This window comes from Drosophila hydei, unplaced genomic scaffold (assembly GCF_003285905.1).
Source record: "Drosophila hydei strain 15085-1641.00,03,60 unplaced genomic scaffold, DhydRS2 tig00008119-arrow-pilon, whole genome shotgun sequence".
In the NCBI taxonomy this organism is placed as follows: Eukaryota; Metazoa; Arthropoda; class Insecta; order Diptera; family Drosophilidae; genus Drosophila; species Drosophila hydei.
The window spans coordinates 7,397,598-7,417,661 of NW_022045830.1; the positions used below are offsets into that span (position 1 = coordinate 7,397,598).

Sequence of the window (20,064 nt, forward strand, 5' to 3'; positions counted from 1 at the left end):
TTTCTTAACTTTACTTTACTTTTGTTTTCTTAATCTCTTTGCACAAACATTAAAATCGCACAGATTAAAAGCTTTACTCGGACAATAACTCAATTTGCCAGCAATGTCCATATGCATGTCCCTAACTATATTTGGTTAGGTTCGAGGCCTTTACAGTTCGCCAAGTGCCTCGGCTCTTGAAAAGGTTTCAGACAGTTCTTCAAGGGTGCCTACTATTCTCTCACTGTATATGTGCGTGTGTGTGGGGCCTAAATGGTACTCATCGATTCTTTTTTTTAATACACTTTTATTAACGTTTCCTTTTCTGTGTCTGTTGTGCGTACGTTTCGCCGGACCCGGCGCGTGTTTCTGTCCTTTTTGTCCGTTGTCCCCAAGTCACCTAACTCAGCACACTCACGCACACACACACACACGCACACACACACACACACACACTCATACACATACACTTATATTAGTGTTCCTAGTCCACGACCTAAACGCTGAACTGGCCTGACGTTCATTGGCTTTGTGCGGTCCGCAGGCGGATATTTGTTTTTGTTATTGTTCCTGCATTCTCAGCAGCGCCATTTGGCCCGACTTGCGTATCCGCTGCCCACGGCGCCTACTGCTGCCGCTGCCACTGCCTCTGTCTCTGCCATCATTGGCCATAAAATGGTGTCTCTGCGCACATTTCGCTAGTCGCATTCACATCTGTGACAGGCTTTTGCCTAGTTTAACCTTGCCTTGCCTTGCCAGGCTTTGCTTGTGATTTTATGGGGCACACACCGCGTGCACCCTGTGCTCCGCGCGCTCTTCAGCTGCTTGCCAGACACATGAGCACATTTTCGCAATTTTATTTTGTTCCACATTTTCTTCAGCATTCTTTTGTGCCCTGGATTTTTGGCCCACATTTCTATTTTGTATTTGTATTTTTTTCCTTGTCGTTTTCCTGCTCGTCTGCTTCGGCCAACTTCATTTAATCAGCAATTCATTTATTAAAACGCCTCGCTCTTACTGCAAAGCCCATTTTGATTGACCTTGAAGCATTTTCTTTCTTTGGCTTTCGGGTTTATTGATTCAGTTAGCCGAGCTCAGCGCTGCATGCTGATCAAATTGTCGCTAATTTGCTGTCGTGTTACCAAATTATTGCTTCACATAAATTTACGTCCATTTAATTCCTTTTATCGCAGAGCTGGCGATAAAATAATACAATTAATTAAGCCAAACGCCAGAAGCTTCAAATGATTTCCATTATACATGCGTAGCTTGCCTTAAAGTCAATATCACAATTTATTTTTAAAATTCTAAATTTCTGCTAGAGCAAATCAAAGCTTATGTAGATATCCTCAGCTTCATATTTTATATGAAAAATAAAATAAAATGTTATTTAATTTATCGCAGCGAACTAAAGTGCTTGTAGGATTACGTATACGCGCCGTGTGCCAGCTTTAACAAGCAATCGTCGCCATTGAGCATTACTCATAAAAAACTGAAGGCATTGCGACCGGGTGGCAGAGCTATACTATCAATATTGACCCGAGATTCGAGAAAACTTTTGCCGTACAGCGCAGCAGTTGAAAGATGCTGCGAAAGGCAGGGGCTGCCGTCATATCCTTTGCCAGGCAACAACCTGGACGTTGCACAGCAGCCGATGTCTGACTTTTCGTTGCCACATTTCACTTATTTTTTATTACTTCTCTCGTTTTATCGCATTTCATTTTTTTCTTTGTCTTTTTTGTGCACTTTTAAGTTTCGTGTTATTCCAACGCGAAAAACTTCATCTTTACCCGTTTGGCTTGGCGCTTATCCATCTTACCCCATTTTAGCCGTGTTTTTCTCGCCCCTCTTGTTCGATACTTTTCTAAAGAGCTGCTGCCACATTTTCTTGGCTTGCGCTTTTGTGTACTGGTCCCGGCTGGCTTTTTGCTTAGCTCCGCCAGCATTTGAGCTCTCTCCGATACTCGACTATAATATACCTAGACCAGTTATGAGTGCTATAGAAATGTTGTTCTAGCTTATTATATTTGTTAATAATAGTAAAGTAATTTTAAGTCAGATTAAAAGCTCTTCAGATATAATGTCATATTTTAGACAATGCATTTTTAAAGTGTTTTCCATTTTAATATATTTTTTTTTTGTATTGTAAAGAAGTTTTCTTTTGTATGGAAAATATTCTCAAAACATTTTATGTAAAATGTAAAATGTAAAAATATGATTTTAATAAGGAGAGTGGTTGGAGCTTGGAGCCTGGTTTTCTTACGAAAGTTATTGTTATTATTTATTATTATTATCATACTATATTAGTATTATTTATTATTGTTATAATTATTTTTATATATTCGGTTGATTTTTTAAAATTGTATAAACCAAGTCAATTCTAATTACAGCTTAGCCCAGTCACTTTATTAGTCTGCCGCACTCAACTAAATATTTTCTACAATATTCAAATAGTTTGGCATAATTTTATTTTGCAACAGACTCGGAGCGATGTGGGCTATGTTGAAACTTATTCTCTGCGGTTGTTTGCGCTCCACCGTGCAGCACATAAATTTGTTTTCCTTTTTGCTTCTGCTCCTGCAGCAGCGTATCTTTTACGCATTTGCCCTTTGTTGGCTTTGTTGTATTGGGACACACGCTCACACGTAGCCTGACCGCGTTTCGCTGTTACTAGTTGTTTTGCTCGCTGGCTTTTCTGATTATTCTTTTGCGCTATTTTTAGTGGGCAACATTTATTTTGGTCGCTTCGGTTTTTGTGTTTGTAATTTCGGCCACAAAGTTGACCCTTGTCTTGGTGACAGTGCGAAAACAAAAGTATCTACAATTGAAAGCCTTTGGCAGCTCCGCTTTCACGACTTTGTTGTGTTTCCATATCGATTATATAATCATCGGAGGACGTCTGCGGCACGTGGACATGCCACGCAATTACGCTTAGCATATCAAATGCACTACATACACAAATACATAACAATAACTGGCAATTACATTACGTATACGCGCCATATGACGGTCGAGTAAAGAATACTGCGTGGCTCCTGGTCAAACTCTTGTTTGATTGAGGTCAGGATTAGATAAGACTGTATAGTCAGGTGCAAAGGCCACGTTCCTGTTTTCGTCAGAACTCAGCAATTCGACTTCGTAATTAAATTATTTCGACTGAAGCAAAGGCAACTGCACAAGCGCCACTCATTGAGTTAATTTGTGACAATTTGTGACTGAGTTGAGCTTTTCTTTTCGTTGCTCTTGCTGTCGTCGTCGTTCTGTTGGCCAGTTAATGTTGCCAGCTGTATTAAACGAAAGGATTGCCTTTTCTGCCAGGCTCGAGTCTTGCTAAATAAATAACATTCATCTACCTCTTGGCTGCCTGCCCATTCCCCTGCCTATGGATCTGCCTTTCTAGCCGTGCTGCTTCCGCATGGTTCATTAAATCGTGCGGCTATAAAGAGTCAACCAGTTGGCCAGCAACAACAGCAACAACAACAACTAGGACAATTCAGTTCAGTTTTGTTGTGCGCTTTTAATTAACATAATTTGATTTGTTCACAGCAATTTCAACTTGCCTTTTATGCACAACAATTTGCCATGCTTTTCGGTATCCAACTGAAATGAAATTCGCAACAATTACTAGCTTTCATGCAGCTAAATGAAGTTTTCAGTTTGGCCTGCAACTAACTAGATTTGTTTCTTCCCAATTAAATCTCTGAGCAGACTCTATGCATGCCAAGTTAAGCCTGGGTTAAGGTTACGCATAAAACTCGATTGCCTGCGGCGACTGTGCGAACTTTTCTAGCAGCTAGAAAGGAGAAGAGAAGAAGAAGCAGGCGACTTGCTTTTTTAATGAGCCACAATATTAATGAAACTGCCAAACCGAAATTGAAATTGCGTTAAAAGTTTTTCAATTCCAAAATATTAAGTGCCTTTTGCTTGTTTTACATGCCGAAGCAAATTGTATATAGATTAATCAGATGTCATTAAAACTGTAGCGGAATTGTAATTAATTTAACAAAATTTAAATCAAACTTGTTTCAGATTTCATATTAAAGCCAACTCAACTACTTTCAAATGCCAGCTTTTCGGGCACAGCATTAGCAAACTTATTTTTATTTTGTTTGGATAATTTTACTTTTTTTTAGTTTTCTATTTTTTAGTATGCTCGAAAAGACTGCAGCTACTGGCAAAAAGTTTTTAGCTACAAAAAAACTGTTGTAGAGGGAGTTCGCAAAATTCGAGTTTGCTAAAATTTTGCGAAATGTAAGCAAATTTTTACGCCCGCAAAGAGGAGGCAACACAAAAGTCGCAGCATGCAAATTTCCGGCTTTTAGTAACCGCCTCTCTCTCTTTCTCTCTCAGTGTGTGTGTGTGGAGCAACAGTGCGTGCCAGAAGTATACGCATTCCAAATAAGTGCTCATGAATGTATGAATATTTGATGTGGCAAATGTAACTAAGTAACATAAGTGTAGGCGTGCTTGGCAGCCTAAGTTTACGTTCTGCCAGCCGGCTTAGACCCAACGGGAATAGCTGAACTAGTGCCTAAAAGGCGTGACAATCACATGAAGTTCTCACGCCCATCGCGTATTGTCAAATGCAGAAAATCTAAATGCCATCATATTTAATTTATGCTCTCTATGCTGCTGTGCTGCTGCTCAAGTAAGTTAACTGTAGTTCCATATGGGTCCAGCTGGGCTATTACACACTCACACACAGGCACAGTTTTGCGAAAAGGACATATGTAAAATGTCAGGCTAAAAGTGTCAGTCGCTCGTGTGTGTTTTGCGGTTTTGCAATCCAAGATGTGGCATCCCAGCATCAGGCTAAGGACACCCCACCATTGCAGTCGTCCCTAACCGCGGCTGTTGCTCTGCCGGCTGCTTAAGTGCCCGGGCTCAACTCAGCTGTGCTGCCTGTTTCCGCAGCTTCTATCTAAATGTCTGTGTGTGTGTGTTTTGTATCTGTGGCAGGCATGGCCGATTCTTGCTCTTCATGCCCATATAAAAATCTATGTTACATTAGTTCGTTAGCTTTAACCGCCGCAGTTGTCGTTGTCGTTGTCTCTTCACATATTTACATGAGTATTTTGTTTGTTTTAAGGGCCGTTGTTGTCGCTGCGCTTTTGTTTTGTGCCGAGTTTGTGCTCTAGCACTGAAGTGCCAGTGCTTGAGGTTGCTAGGCAAGCACTATGACAGACACCCAGCCAGGCAGCCAGACAGGCAGATAGACTGTCAGACAGCGAGACAGGGGCACATTCGTGTTGCTGTGCCTGTCGTGGCCTAGTCCTGACAGCAACAACACCCGCCCACAAAATACACGCAAAAAGAGCCATAAACATTTTGCCAGCACCAACTTGTGTTCGTATAATTATGCCCCAGCTGCTGTCAGGTTGGCAGAGCTCTTGACTTCTAACCTATCCCCGTTTCGCTACCCGCTCCCGCCGCACCTTCGTACAGTTGAACAACTAATCCTTGTAGCTCAACAGGCTTTTGTAGTCTTTGCCGCCTGCAGCTGCAGCCGGGCGAACTTTGCCTCCTGCCAATGCAAAGCTGCAGCAACGCCATGAAAAGGCCATGAAAATGCCATGAAAATGCAGTAACAAGCGTCAAAACTAATTAATAAACAGCAAAGGGTCTAACTAGATAATGCACTTGCGTTCAACTGGCCGATTATTGAGTTATATTGTTAGCCAACTTAAATGTGCTATGAAGTTGTGGTGTCGCTATAATTTGAGTCGTTGCATTCGCATTAAATATTTAACGATTGCCAATTCATTTCACAATAATTGAGAAACAGTTTCAACTCTTTTACGGTCGTTTGTTAACTCTTTTATTTCGGTCGTTAACGAGACCAATTGATAAATCGTTGTTAACTATTCCGAAAACTGAATGTGGAATACTTGAAGGCCAGGCTCGGCCTCTCGTGATATCGTGAAACTATAAACTGTGGCACACGCGGCGTATGAGCAACGCGCGGCGACAATTAAACGGGAAAATGGCCAACGTCACGTATACGCCATGTGACACTGGTATTCGTGTTTAATTACTGTTTTTATGACCCCAGCGGGCAACCAAAATGATTCGCGGTACCAAGAGGCAAAACGACAACAAAAAAATGAAGGATGAATAACGAACAACTCGTACGGAACGAAAATACTGCTGGAGATCTAGGCACAAATAGGACATGCGATAAAAATGAAATTAATTACCTGTGCGCCGCAGAGCTGGTAAACTATGCAGGCTTACACACGCACATACACACGCACATACACGTGTACACGCCAGAGCGATGGGCGCCTTGGAGTATGCAACAAATTTCAGCTGTTGGAAACTTTAAGGACTTAACTCAGATATCGGAAAGTTCAACAGAAGTGTAAAGCTAAGTAAAGAATTTTGTGGTTAAGTAAAACAGACTAAAATAAGAAATTTCTTTATCGAGTTGCCACGCACACACACACACACACACACACACACAGACGCGCTGAGGGACACGCAACGCAGCTATAACGTGTGTATAAATTTCATGAAATGCTCAAATGGCGTCAGCCAAACATTTGAATAGCACGCATGTGCGTGTGGCAAGTGAAATAGTTGTATATACTTGTTTCTTGTTAACGTGCCACACGCTGTCGTTTCTGTTTTCTGCTTACGTTTCGTTTCGATTCGTTGTGCTGCTGCTGCTTCAACTGTTTGCTTTTCCATTTACCATTTCACTTTGCGCTTGTTATCGCCACTTCTGGATTCAATCAATCTTTCTTGCAGCCCCCAACAACTTTTTGCACGGCAAGCGCGCCAACACGACCGTATTTTATTTGCTCAACCTGCGCTTTGAGCTTGCCTGCAACATTCAATTTCAGCGCACACACGCGGCGTATGCGTAATGTATTATTGTTTGATTTTGCGTCGTGTCGTGCGTCTTAGGTTGCATAACTGTTCCTAGCATATATGCATATTCTCTATGCCTTCTGTGTCGACTGTCTGTCTGTGTGTGCTTGGCCCACGCAAGCCAAACAAAACATTAATCTATTAGCTGCTAATAGATGCTTGATATGTAAATTTACTTGCCATAGGCCACTAAGTGAGCCAACAGAACGATGGATAGCCGCAAATATTTAACCACAATGTGCGTAGGTCGCAAACGACATTCGAGTCGTAGCATATTCCAGCTGTTAGTTGCCTTGGGGGAGTATGGTATGTACCTGTGCGAGTGTGCCAGTGTGTGTGTGTGTGTGTGTGTGTGTATAAATAATTGGGTGTGTTTCTCTTATTCCCAAGTGTTCTTATTTTACACTTTTCAATTTGGCTGTTTTTCATTCTGTCTGAAAGATTAATCTAAATATGTAACTCGTTGGCTGCTGTAGTTCAATTTAGGATTGCGATATTTTATTTATATAAGCGTTTAAAGACTGAAGTCTTTTGATTCGATTTTTGCACTTTGATTTTGAAGTTCATGAAACTAGGTTTCCTTTTTAAGCCCTCAAAGTTCAAAGCGTTAGCAACAGCAAAGGAATTTTTATGATTTCAAGATAAAGCTAAGTTTTGTCTAGTAGGCAATGCTCGACTAGGCAATACCCTGAGCACCGTTGGTGACTGGGAACCATAGAATACTTGATATATTTATATATTTCAGAAGTTATAAAAAAGTTAGAATAGATTATAAATTATTGAAGCTCAATTTTAATCAGATGAAATCTTAAATATCTAAAAGGATAGACATTTAATGTAAAGTATTTCAGTTCTTTTAGGTTCCCATATATATATATATATGATGAGCGAGGTTTGCATGAAAAGACAACTGATCAAGTATTTTTCATTACTTTTTTACAATTTACCAAATAAATATCTCTTTCTTCATTCATCTTTAATGAACTTAGTGCATAAGCCTATATCAAAAAGTTATTTCATTTTAGTAATCTAAAGAATATCGGAAATTGTTTTCCACAAATCTCTAAGCATTGCATTTGATGCTGTTCTAAGCTCAGATTTTACTACTCAAATAAACGATTTAAGCGCTAAAGATTAAGCTGTCTGGCTTAAACATTAAAGAATGCAAACGAGCAGATAGTAAAAGGCTCATCTACACCCACACACACACACAAGCACTTACGCAGATACACTCACACAGACAGGCGAGCAAATTGAACCCTTTTTCGGGTCTTTATTTTCCAGCTCATATTGAAAATTTCTCGCTTGCGCCTATAAAAGCAATTTCAATTGTAGTTGATAACGTCATCGATACGCATCGTATATATACTTATATATAGGTATATATGTGTGTAAGCCTATTGGGCATGTCCGTGGGCGGCTTTATATTCGGTAGAGGCGCAACCACAGTCAGCCAGCCATCCAGCCAGCTATCCAGAGAGGCAGCCGCATGAAAACTTGCCAATGGGTCCAATGGCTAGCGGGCGGCATATAAAAACTCGTAACTTTTGTGGGCAAAAGTAAAGGACAAGGACAATGCCCAATGGTGCTTGCAATATAAGTAATTTTCTTCATCTTTTTTTCGCATTTTTTGCGCAATCAGAGCGTGGTCATAAATATGTAGAGAATTTTAATTCATGTCCAAAAATAATGTATGCGTTTCATGTTCGTGAAAAAAGTCAAAAAAGCAATTTGAACTCAGCTTAAAACAGATTTTAAAAGTTTTATTTGGCTTGTGCCACGGCTGAAGCAGCTGCCACGATAATGTTGAATGTTTCTGCTTTTTGGGGCAAAATGATGTTACAACGTTTTCATTTGCAAATTCTTGTGAAAAAGCTAAAAATCGATGCCAAAACCCCACGGCGAAGGCGTATGACAATTTATGCCGCAATCAATTCAAAAAAGATACTCAACTGATTTGCAACACGTAACGCATTTTAATTGAATTTTCGTTATCGGAACGCGCATAGAATTTCAATATGAATGATTGACTAACAGACGAACTGACGGCCGGACATTGCGTGTGTGTGAGTGTGGGTGCGGGTGTCTATATGTGTGTGTGTGTAGTTGGGTATGGGACAAAGTTTGTCAGCTGTGACGAACGCACAATAAATATGCAAAATGCGAGCGTTTGAGATAGTCTTCAAAATGCATGAAATACTTTTCCCTCCCAGAGGACGCGCGGCTTGAGTTGCCACAAAATTCTCACACGCCCGCAATGATGTGACGGCTGACAGACAGCGTCCTGACATGTGATTGATATGCAGAGTGCGACACTTTGCTTCTGATTGTCTGTGCGTGCGCGCGTGTGTGTGTGCAACAGGATGTGACAAAAGCACAGTATACAATAAACAAAGAGATATCCTGTAATCAGCGTTGCAAAGTGTTTACTAAGGAAGCTACACAATGACAAATTGATTATTAATATTGAATAACTTTGTTGCTACGCTTTATGAACGTTTCAGGTTGCTGAAAATATTACGAGTTTATCTTTAAGCAACATCTGGGTGGCATGGAGAAAGCGGCGAGGATAGTTGCAAGTTTAGCTTTTTACAAGCTGATCTTAATTAAGCTTTAAATTAAATTAAAGACATCTATCGATATTTATAGGCAGCTTGAACTAGTTAGAAAGGCAGTCATAAATAGAATAGACAAAGTAAGTCAAAGATATGTTTTTTAAGATCTTAAGATATACAAATTAGATGCTAGCTGCCAGCTCAGCACACGCGCGCCTTAAGTCACACAGGGTATTGGAAACGAAGTCACTTTAAAGATCAAAATCAACTATCTTAAAGCTCAAGTGAAGACAGTACTCAATAGAAACAAGTACTTGCCAGCACATCAAAAGGCGCAGCATTAACTACTTGATAACACTTAAGATACACTCTCTCTCTTATTACATGCCTCTCTCTCGTTCTGTGTGTGGCGATGATGTTTTAATTTATGCAAGCATTATGTAGGCAAACTGGATGTAAGTGCCTGCCTACTAACGGCATCAATTAGACACATTATTCGGCTTGGGGCTGACTTGATTCAATTTAAGCAGATTGGCACGAAGCGGTCCAGATGTGCCGAGAGGTGTTAATTGGTCGACTCGCTTTATGTGCCAATTGTAAATATGCTGGCAACAGCTTGGCCTGGCATTGATTAGGCAGAAAACACGAACTGCTCAGCTGGCTCTCTTCAGCTTGCTTCGTCTCTCTCTGCCTCGCTCTGTCTCTTGAGAGTGCTTAACTTGTGATCACATATGAGCGAGAACTAAAAATGTCAATAGTTGTATCTGCAGGGTATAAATATAATTTATGAATTGTTCAAATAAACGAGCGACGGCTTACGCTGTGTATGCATAACTTTATTGACTCTGACCGGACACACGCGTCGTATGCGTGACGCGGCAGCAGCTAGCAGTCAGCTGTCAGCTGTCAGCCGTCACTAGATTGTTTACAAATATTCTCGAAAGTTTTGCAGTTTGTTTTTTTGTACTTTACATTTGAATTGTTTGGCTAAACGACATCAATTTTTGTCAAATATGCAGAATTGCAATCTAAATATTGCATTTGCTCTGTTTCCAGCACTCGGCAAAAACTTTGTTCGAGTGTCTGATGAGAATCTCAGTTTGATTTCCAATGGGTCCTTTGCACGAATAAACGAGTGGCCATGTGAGTGGCATATGCAAGTGCATGAAATATGTAAAACTTTAGTTCAGCCAACAACTCGTTAGCTTTAGTTATCATATACATATATGTAGATATATCTAAAATTTATGGCTTGCTGCAATTTGGCGACTCGTCAACAATGCTCGGCTGAACTTCTGCAGAGCTTGGCTAACGTGCTACGTATCCGTGTACTCCTTTTGTGAAATGTTTTATTTCTTTGACATTTTGGCAATTTATTTTGCTCGTTGCTCTGGCAGGCACAAATTGCTTTGATGTTTGGCAATGGCTCAAACAAATTTGGACAGGCTGCTCGTAGTGCTAGTTGGTTTCTTTCGAGAGTGTTTGGCTGTTTGGCTGTTGCTGTTGCTGTTGTTGCACTGGCTGCGGCTCTGAACTTAACGAGTGTGTGCACTGCGCTGGCTGGATATGTGCGCGTATGTCTGTGTGGAGCTATTAACACATCTGTGTTCAAATTTAACGAGCAGTTCGCCCGAATGCAAACGGCGCCATAAAAGCCACGGGTGGGCGGCCGGAACTTGTAAAATATCCGGCATGTGCAGTCGAAGCGGAAGGAGGAAGTCAAGCCTGCGGTCTGCCAGGCCACGGGACTGCAGGCTGCGCCCACACCCTGCTTTCAGTCTGCCTTTCATTTTTCTACTTCTTTTTTTATTTGCCATCGAAGAAATATAATGAAAGCGTTGCCGCCGTTCGCCCTGTCGCCTTGTCGCCTTTGCTTCCGCTTTAGCATTTCGTTTTCGGCTTAATTTACCCCTTAAGTGCAACATTTTGGAATTTTATTTTGCTGCTGTCTGTTCGTTCGTTCTGGCATTATATAGCTGCTTACTTATATGGATATAGGAATATGTGATTGTCTGTGTGTGTGTGTGTCGTAAAGTACATTCCCTTTTTATTTATTTTTAATACCCTTGTCGTGGGCATAATAATCTTGTCACGAAATGTGAAGAAGATGTTACACAATCCATAAAGTATATAATGCCTAAAGTCCTTGAAGAACAACCGATGCGATTACTAGAGTTTTTCTGCTGCAGATCGTATGTTATATAAGTCGAAGTCAGTTAGGATCTCATTTCCCTATGGCTAGAGATGAAGTTGTCCAAGAAAATCATGTTTGTTACATAAGCCTTCTTTCTCTTTTGTTTTATATGATATCAGATAGTTATATATGATATGTCTAATAAATTTTATTTTCACAATCTGGAAATTTAAGTTTTAATATCGAAACTAAGTTCACAAGTTCTGAAATGCTCCACTATCAAATGACTTAAATGAGTCTACAACATCAGCATACACAAAGAGTATAACATTTTCAACATGGCTGGTATTCCATCTGCAACATCACGTACAGCAGCCGCAGTGTATGAAGCGAATGTTGCCTCATGGGCGTCCAACAGCTGCTGTGTTACAACTGTTCAGCTTCAGCGCAGTTTGTTGCATGCGTTACGTGTTTGTCGTATTCAAAGCGAGTCGCATACCAAATATCTCTAGCCATATACACATGTATATAGATATACATATATATATATATATATATATATATATATATATATATATATATGTATATGTGTGTGTGTGTCTGTTTGTGTTTGCATATGGACAGTGTTGACTTTTATTAACTGCCAGCCGGAATGTTGCACAAATAAACGAGTGATGTTGACATTGCTTGCAAATACCTGAAACGCTGTCCAATCGCTTTGGGCACAATTCAGAAATGGTTTTAATTGAATGTGAAAACATTTTTTGCTAGCATTTATATTTCAAGTGCGCAGAGTTTAACATATTGTCAAACCAAATTTCAATTGCAGAAAAAGGCAAAAAATAAAAAAGTGGAGTTAACTGAACAAATTGAGGTTTTATTTACGAATCAGGTTTTAAATATCAGTAGGAAATTCTATGGCTTAAATTTTTCAGCTAGAACAGATGAGAAGCTTTGGCGCAGTGTCGGTTTACCTGACAACAACAAAAATCATGAAAACAACAACAACTAAAGAGTGAAAATTTCCTTGGCTGAGCAGCTGCAAGAACTTAACTAGCAAATATCAAATGGCCTTTCAAAGAAATGAAACCCGAAGCTTTGCACAATGCGGTGCCCGTTTGCAATTCCTGTGAACTGTAAGCTGGCCAGCAGAGTTATTGGGACCAAAGGCCTGGCGGGGCACCGGCCACAAAGCATCTATCAACATCAGCCAGTGCAGTCAGCTGAATGCAGCTACTCGGGCGAGCTGAATGGTTACATTTTTCTTACATTTTTTTTCACTTTTATTAAATTTTTGCTTGGCTTGTGGGACAATCAGCATATGTGCCTGGGCTAGACTCCATTTTGATTCTACTTTCTGGCATAATGCCGCTGTAACTGTATATTATCAGCGTAGCATTATTGCCATGCAAGGAAAGTAAGCTGAGCATCATCCGCTGTAGATACATTTGAGCATAAATATTCAGCTGTGCCACTGCCACGCAGCGCTAATTCAATACAAAGTTGTGCAGAGCGTTTGTTGAATTTAAATTCTGTTTCTGGCTATGCCCAGCTGATTGGCCTGAAATTTAAGCTGCTTCAGCTGCTTTAGTGCAGTCAAAGATGTTAATATCTGACATTATGCACAGTATCCTCGACGCTGCCGTCGGCTTAATAAATGAGTCTGCGCTTGGCATATGAATAAAAAGAGCAAGAGAAATGTGCTAATTGACTGCAATTAACTCAAGACTCTTCTGTGACTCAATTAACTCGACTGCAAATGAATGTTAACAGCCAGCGTTTGAGTGGGGAAAAAGGCCTTTTGGACAAAAGTGAATTTAATTATGGCCATCTTCTCGGCACACAATGAGTGCGCCATAAAACCAAAAGAGATTTGTATGCAGTCCCACATCGGAGCGGCTGCCTTGAAGTGTTTCATTTAGGTTTGTATTTAAATATAAATAACTTTTCGAGCTTTAATACAAATTAGTTTCCAACTAAAGCTTCAGTCCTTTGCCGAATCATGAATAATAATTAACGATGTTTTTTCCTTCATTTTTTTTCAGATTTTGTTTTCAAATCGGGTAAGCCATGACGTTATACGGATCGAAAACTATGTGCACATTAACTGTGATTATAATCGATATAAAGTTTTGCTTCTTATAGGGTATATTATACTGTATATTGTTGCTGTATATATATACTGTGTGTGACAGGTGTAAAGAGGTATCTCAAGACAGACTATGCCTATCTATCTGCCTATTTGATTGAGACATACTTACATAATATCGATAACTATCGATTTTCGGAGTTAGTTATCTGCAAAATTACAAAATGCACATACATATAAATGCTCTTATGGCTATTTGTCTAAATTGATTGCCTCTAATACCTTTCTAGTTGCATAATATCCATAAATATCGATTTCTGAGTTAGCTTAAGAAGCTTAACTTAGTCTACAGATAATTATATTCCTGTCAATTAGTCTTTTTGATATAATTGCATTGGTTGACTAAAAACTTCAATATACTTCTAGCGCAATATCGATATATATCGATTTTCGCACATCGGTTTTGGCACTTTCAGAATAGCTTGAAACTGTTAAGTATATATAGATGCTTTTATAGTAGGTATACACAGATCAGTATAAATCCTTTTAAAGACACAACTCCACATATATGTAGACCATAAGGATCGATAAGTATCAATAATTTATCGGCTATACAATGATAATCAAATGTGTAAAATTAATAACTCAAGTTTATAGTGAACAATATTCATATTTAAAGGGAACTTGAATTGCAGGGTATCTTTTAGTCTAGCATTGCTCACTAGATCGCAGCCTAAGTTCTTCTTTCTTTAGTAAAGTTGTCCCTGTGTCGCTGGCACAGGTACGCAGTGAGTTTAATTAGGTGAAATTAATGTCATTATAATTAAGCGACTGTCACGTTCGCCTTATTGTAATTCTAATTAATGGTAACAAGCAGTCGAGCTAGGGGCGCGCTTTCCACTGCCAACTAACGTGGCCAAGAGCAGACCATGGAAATTATCAACGGTTGGGTGCGACCTCTTTGAAGTCTCTGGGGGTAGGTAGTTGGCAGCAATTTTTTGTTATTTTATTTTTGACCCACATAGATACGTGTCCTTTGATAAGGACTTGCTGTAGAAGAAGGGTCCTCTATGGAGCCAATGGAAATGTTGGGGAACCGTTTGAACCTGAATGATGCAAATCCACTTGACTTGATTGAAATCGTAAAAGAAAAATCAACAGCATTTTCCACAGCTTTTGTTGAGGTTTTTCACATTGTTGTTGTTGCTGTTACGTCGTTTAACGCGTCGTAACAGCCGAAACTGCCAGCATAAAAGTAAACGTCACAAGGCAAATGTGGGGCGCTGTCATACATCAATCATGTACGTCACACACACAGCACACACATGCTCCACATGCATGCGTAAATAGTTGCTCAAATAGCACACACTATGCGCTCATGCTCATACGCACTGTTGCCGCTCAATAATGTTGCCAAGCCAGGGCAAGGCGTGTGTGTGTGTGCAAATGATTTTCATAAATGAAATTTATGTACGCAAAAATTGTTTCGTTGCTTTGCGGGCAAAGAGCATTAAGTTGCTGGCAGTTAATACGCTATGGGAGCAACGCCACGCCCAGCGCAGCGCAGCGATGATAAACGCGCATTTGTCGCATGATAAATAGCAAGCAGGCAAACAAATAAACTACCAAACAGAACGAAGGTAGTCGGGATTCGCTTGGGTACCATGGGGAACTGGTCAAATGACGTACTGACTGCTGGGTCTTGGCCAAAAGGCTTCCCATTTGGCATACATGGCCGCCATCTTTGGTCGCAGTTTATAGGCGCTTTGGGCCCAGGTCAAATGTGCAATTACGCATTTGCCTATGTGCACGTGTGCCAATTAACTATATAAATTGATATATGTATATGCATGTATATAAGTATATAATTGTTGTTATTTGCGGCTGACTGATTTACGTTAATAGGCCAACACAATTAACTGGGCAAAGGAGATTGGGCCGAACGATCTGCATTGACTCGCTGAAAACTCAGCTGCCCAGCTGCTCAGCGGGCGACTCCAATTGCTAACAAGAAATAAAATGAATGGCAAAACACGGCTGGGTTAATTTGCGTCAATCCCACTGGCGACGGTTTCACGATTTTACCAGCTAACTGCCATAATAATCTTTGGCATTTACTCAGCTATTAATCTCAATGAAAATTAATGTTGGAATGTTTAATAAAATTACTGCGACCCCAGTTGGATTTTGGTTGCATTTGTTTTCTGCCTTTACTTTCGTTTTCGCTTTGCTTTTGACTTTTAGCTTTATTTTTGTAGCTGTTGTTGTTGTTGTTGGTGGGGTTCTTTTCGGCCCGGGGGCATTCGTTCGGCCTGAATAAGTTGCCAACATTTTGCGGTCTTTTTGGCTAAGCTGTTGCGCTTTGCTTTTATTGCCAGAGATCAAATATAACTTTGTCAACTTAAGACTTCTGTATGCGATACGAATGTACAAATGCGTTCAATGTTAATACATTGCTTTTAATACGAGCGCCAAGCAAAACACATATATATACTTTTTGGAGTATAAATATTTGGACAGGTCAATCAAATCTTATTAAGCATGGGGACTATAGTGCATACAGATCTAGAGCGGATAAACCTATTTGCTGTTGTAGCTGTAGCTATATATTTTATTTTAAAATAAGACCTTTTAAGTAACTAACTGAAAGTACTTTAACTTCTATCATTTATAAAGCTTTTTAATGGTTTTATAAGTCTTTTGTTGCCTTGGAGAGCTGCAATAAGCTGCCTTCTGCAACTCTCTTATTCGTATTTCAACAAACAGACACGATGTGTATATATAAAGCCTGTCTTGACTAGTAGCTCCAGCAACACGTCGATATCTTAATTTTCAGCAGCTTTAAAATATTGTTTAATATACATAGGGCATTTTGCTGCAATAACTTAATAAACTCTTTCGTTTATATGTATGCAGAATATTAAATGACAATATTTACTCAAATTAACATATTTGCATACATATACTGAGCTCCTTTCCCCTTACAATTATTTTATTTAATTTACACGAATTTGCGGCGTTTCGATTTCTGTTGAAACTCACTTTGTGGATTTTGCTTTGGTCAATTAAATTTCATTCTGCTTCCACAAATATGCAACATGTTTATTGTTGCATTCTTGGCATGCATGCAAAAATTTGAAACATGTAACAAAATATATATATATTTATATTGGCAAACAAAATTTGGCTATCAGCTCAGCGCGCCATAGTAACTCGAACGCCTGAAAGTATGCTATAAATATAAGGTTCATAGATCTTGCTCTAGTCCTGTTTGGCGAGTGCTATAAATATGCGTATAATATACCTTGCTCTCGTCCTGATTGGCGATTTTGCTCTGCCACATAAATCACAGCTGCCAATGGATGTTTGTATCTGTTTTTCTTGTGACTTTTTGTCTATTCGCATTGAATATTATTGGGAGACACGCGTGGCATTAATGAGCTTTAGATGTGGCATCTGCGACACTTAGACCTTGTATTAAAGCAGAATTTAATTAATTAATTTGCTGGCTGTGAGAGAGTGTATGTGTGTGTCTGTGTGTGTTCTTTTGAGTCTCTTTGTTTGCCAACATGGAAATGTATTCGCACTCCTTTGGGCTTATCACCTGTATGGGTCCTTGTATGGTTTGGGTTGTTAAGCTGCGACACATGTGACGCTATCTTTTTGCGTGTGATTCATAACTTTAACAATCACATAAATAGAACACAGCAGCTGTGGGCTGTAAAAAAAGAGAAATGAAATGGCTTTAAAATATTCAGCGACATGTTTGCAAATGCGGATTTCGTTGTTGTTTAAGTGTAGTACGAAAAGCACTTTCAATCAATTTGCAGCTCTGCTGGGAATTGTTTTGTGTTTGCTGCGTATACTTAATGTATATATATGGATGCGCAGACTGTTGCCATAGCCAATCACTACAATATGTATGTGTGTATATATAATCCGCTTTCGGTTACACATAAATGCCGTTATTAATTTGCCAATCGAGAGAGCTTTAAAATATCCATTCCAAATGAATGACGGCAATTTGAGTGGCTCAGCAGCGCAGCGGAAGGTAATAAAAAAGTTCCATTAAACGTGAGTCCACAAAGTTAATGCCAAGCTGCTTATCTGGCAACATATAAGTATATATAATTTCATATAAGTATCTTGCCATAGCCAGCCCCTCTCTCAACAGTCCACGTCGCCTCGTTCTTATTCGCTTGTTTGTTTGCACAAAGTTTACAGTGTAAACAGTTTAATACTCTTATAGTAGATGGTGCGAAGTAATTTACATGAGCTGCCAAACACATTAAAAGCGTTTCAGCGACAATTTACAGCCATTATATGGCAAAGCGGCAAATCGATAGCTCGAAGCTCGCTCAGCTTTATTGCGTGAGTCGAGCCACTTCCAACAATTCATTTTCCACTTGACATTCGACAAGCACCCAAAGTTGGCAGCAGGAAGTGCACTCGAACAGTTCCAGACTTGCCTTTTCATCTGTGTCTGCGCAAATAGTGCAGCAAGCTAATCGGATAAAACAGTCAACAGACAGACAGACAGACTGGCTGAGCGAAGCACTCGTTGTCGGCAAATGCCAAGCCGAGATGTCTGTTTCAGTTGTCCAAATGCCCAAGCTCTCAGCCCCAAAAACGAGAAGCGTCCGACAAATGTGAACTCGCAGTTCTTTAATTAATGAAAAGCGGCACAAAATTCTACGAGCCCAAAGGCAAAAGTTTGCCGTTTTTCGCTTTTCGCTTTTCGAGCATTTAGCACAATTTTTGGCAGCTGTGAGTGGCTTGGCTCTCCCGTAAGTAGCTCAGGTGTAAAAAGCTTTTAAAACTTACCAGCTTGACCTTCTGTCGGAGTGAGTTCCTTCTCCAAATGGCCAACAATGTACGAAACAATGCCCCAAACAGTGTGCTACAAATATTTTCATTTTCTACAAAAACAATGTGGCAAAAACTTTAGCCTCTGCGGCATAATCCAAGTTTTCTTTGATCACAATTGCTGTGGCTTTAGTGAAATTAAATTCCTGTTAAATTGTATAATATTTAACAATTTTCGAGTAAATGCTGAGTGGCGAGCGCTTTAAGGCTTAACTACGTTTAAAGCTTTTTAACTGTATTTTTGGCATTGCATCTTAAACACGAAATATGCTAAATCTCTGTATTTATTACATAAATCCACAGTAAATTGGAAATTTCCATCTTTTGTGGTATTCAATTTTTATTTCTATCGCTAATAAAAATGGGTGAAAAATTGATAATATTATTATGATTATTATTATTATTATTATTTTTTTAGTATTTTATTATTATTAAGTATAGAACCTGTACAATTATTATTATAATTAATATTATTAATATTAAAATTATTATTTTTGTTATTGTTATTATTATTAACTTTATTAATATTAATATTATTATTATTGTTATTGTTATTTTTATTATTATTATTATTATTATTACTATTGTTATTGTTATTTTTATTATTATTATTATTATTATTATTATTATTATTATTATTATTATTAACATACGAACATCCTGACGGACGTGGCTAGATCGCCTCTGCTTGTCGTCCTGATTAATATTTATATAATTAATGAGAAGGCGTGGCTTCTTCTGCCTTACATTTTAATTTCCCATTTTCAATGCGTTCAGGGCATGAAATGAATATATTATGTTCGTCTTGCTATACGTCTGTCTGTTCATAATAAAGTATTGCATTTTGAGACTTGAAATTTTGACGTCTTTGGATGATATAATTTGTTCACCTATTCACTGTATTTTACAATATATATTATTATTAATGGAGCGCATTGAAGTCATAAAATATTGAGTCATAATTTATTATGCAGTTGCTTGTGCTCGACTGAAAGTTTCTTAATATATTTTGTGCCCTTTACTTAGTATTTGCCTTTCCCAGTAGCGGTCGCTTCTTAAGCTACATTAAAGCATTTGTTTTCCTACTTTTCGCCTTTAATATATATTTTATGTTCTATCTATTTCCATTTTACAAGAGTGATACATTGTATATCATTTCCATGCTGTCATATGATGATTTATGGAAACAGGCAGACTATAATTAGTTTGTTTGGCTACCAATTTACCTGACCGATTCGGAAAGCCTCAGTTCATCGTAAATGAAAACGCTCTCATATTGCAGCAAACGAGCCGAGCTGGGGTGCAGCTGGAATGACACTTTAATTAGTTTATAACGCTGCGGTCGAGGACGGTGCGAATGGTCAACAGGACAAATGAATATTTGTCATGCTTTGCGGTTACGTGCAACGTGTTTTTACTGTACGCATTGGCACTGGCATTCGTATTCGCATTCGTCGCGGTTCAGTTGCTGCGGTTAACCAACGCAGCGTGTCCTAATGCTAATGGCATTTCAATGTCCTGCACCAGTTGCCCTCCATCCAATGATTGGTGGTCTCTCCAAATGCGAG

General features: G+C 39.2%; 1 protein-coding gene across 1 annotated transcript in view; it reads left to right on the plus strand.

Annotated features, from left to right (window-relative positions):
• LOC111597067 (cGMP-specific 3',5'-cyclic phosphodiesterase) overlaps window positions 1-20,064 on the plus strand; it is a 56,467-nt gene that overhangs the window by 400 nt on the left and 36,003 nt on the right. The window lies entirely within an intron of this gene.